Below are 2,500 nucleotides of genomic sequence, written 5' to 3'. Positions count from 1 at the left end.
ATCACATTTCCATCGCCTTCCCTTAACCCTTTTTCCCCTCTCCTCTTTCCCCTCGCCTTGTTTACTGCACACTTTTCGGACGGAAGACAATCGCCATATTGACGGAAGCATCTTAGTGAGGAGGGGTGGGAGGAAGAAGGGGAGAGAGGAGAGGGGAGAGGGGGGAGAGGAGAGAGGAGAGAGAAGGGAAAGGGGAGAGGACATAGGAAATGAGGGGAGAGAGAGGGGGGAAAGGGAAAGGGGAGAGGGAATGAGGGGAAGAAAGGGAAAGGGAAGAGGAGATAGAAAATGAGCAGAGGGAGAAGGGGAAAGAGAAAGGGAAAAGGGAAAGGGAGGAGGGAGAGTGGGAAAGAGGCAAAGGTCGAAAGAGGCAAAGGTGGAATAAGAGAGAAAAAGAGAGGGGAGACTGGATGAAGGAGGAAGGGAAAGGGAGAGGGGAGAGGGGGAAAGGGAGAGGGGAGAGGGGGAGAGGAGGGGGAGTGGGAGAGGCAGGAAATTTCCGGAATATTAAACATTTTCCCTCGTTTGACTAATAACCCCAGCGAACGAGGGAGAGGGAAAGGGGTGAGAGAGCGGGAAGGGAAGGGAGAGGGGAAGAACAAGAAGAAACCGAAATGGAACAACAACAAAACGAAGAAGAAAAAGAAGAAGAAGAAAACAAGCAAACGCAAGAAAAAAACAATAAAAGGAAAAAGAGAAGATGGATGAAGCTGTAATTTACGGGAAAAAAAATCCTTTTCGTATATCGCGGTTTCCCTCAAATTTTACTTGTTGAGAGCAAGAGAAAGAAAGAAGGAAAAAGAGAGAGAGAGAGAGAGAGAGAGAGAGAGAGAGAGAGAGAGAGAGAGAGAGAGAGAGAGAGAGAGAGAGAGAGAGAGAGAGAGAGAGAGAGAGAGAGAGAAAGAGAAAAAAAGATCAAATCCTTTCCCTGTGCGCCTTCTTCCCTCGCATCTCCTCCATCCTCATGAAGAACAAATAAAAAAAAAACTAAAATACAGCCTCCTTCCCTTAAAAAAAGTGAATAAATAAACGAAAAAAAAAACTCCCCCTAAAAAAAAATACAAAAAAAATAATAATGATAAAAAACAATATATAAAAAACTAAAAAAAGTAAAAAATAATAATAATGATAAAAAAAAAAACAATCTATATAAAACAACGAAAAAAACGCAGTCTATCGGCCTCGTTGGGCGTGCGGCACAAGCAAGAGTCTTGCGGATGAGACGGGCGGAGCGGAGCCGGCGGCTTAAACACCCTCTCAGTAGACTATCACGTCTCGGGGCTTTAAACTTGGGAGAATGAGAGCTCTTGTTCTCTCTCGCTCTCTCTCTCGCTCTCGCTCTCTCCCTCTCTCGCTCTCTCTCTCTCTCTCTCTCTCTCTCTCTCTCCCTCTCTCTCTCTCGCTGTCGCTCTCTCTCGTTCGTTCTGTCCTTTTCTCTTTCTCTTTCTCTCCTTCTTCGGCTCTTTCTCTTTCTCTCCTTCTCCGTCTCTCTCTCCCCTTCTCCCCCTCTCCCCCTTTCTCCCTCCCTCTCCCTCTCCCTTTCTCTCTATTTATCTATCTATATTTCGTTCTTCCTCAGACTATTTATCCTTTTTTTGTCGGCACTACAATTCAGTCTCTATCATCTATTTCAGCTTTCTCTTCTCTTCATTTTTCTCCTTCCCTTTCCTTCCCCCGAACTCCACATCCCTTTACCCCCTTTGCCCTCATATACCCCCCCCCCCTTTTCTTAACCTTCATTTCCCCCCACCTACGCTCCTCCTCCTTTTCCCTCCCTCAAATTACGCTTTCCTTCTCCCTCATTTCCCCTCACGCACCTTCCCTTTCCATCACCCCCATTTCCTCTCCCTTTTCTCCATCCCCATTTCCCCTCACGCACCCTCCCTTTAAATCACCCCCATTTCCCCTCCCTTTTCTCCATCCCCATTTCCCCTCGCGCACCCTCCCTTTCCTTCCCTCAAATTCCGCTTTCCTTCTCCCCCATTTCCCCTCACGTACCCTTCCGCAATCAGAGTAAAGAGCACCTCCATGGCTCCTCATGCGAAAAGACTTTTCCCCTTTTTTCTTCTCCCCAAAAGCCGTTGAATCAGCCCTTACTAACCCCTCTCCCCTCACCCTACCCCCCCTTCTCCCCCTCCCTCAACTACACCTTCCCTTCCCCTCTTACCTCCTCTCTTTATCCTCCTCCTCCTCTTTCTTCTTTCGTCTGCCTCCCAGCTGTCTAGCCCATCCTCTCTCTCCCTCCCCTTCCCACTTCCTCATTCCCCTCATCGCCGCCCCCTTTCTACCTTCCTCCCCCTCCCCTCCCCCCTCCCTCCCCCTCCCCCCACCCTTTCTCACTTCTTCAGAAGAGGACAAAGAAAGCATAATGTAATGAGAGTAGTCGGGTGGGGGGAGGGGAGGGGAGGGGAGGGGAGGGGAGGGGAGGGGAGGTATGAGGGAGAGGGGGGGAGAAGGGAAAAAAGAGGGGGATTGGGCACTGGGGGGGGAGGGGGGAGGA

This window comes from Penaeus monodon, chromosome 41 (assembly GCF_015228065.2).
Source record: "Penaeus monodon isolate SGIC_2016 chromosome 41, NSTDA_Pmon_1, whole genome shotgun sequence".
Classification (NCBI taxonomy): domain Eukaryota; kingdom Metazoa; phylum Arthropoda; class Malacostraca; order Decapoda; family Penaeidae; genus Penaeus; species Penaeus monodon.
Note: the sequence above shows the minus strand (reverse complement) of the source record.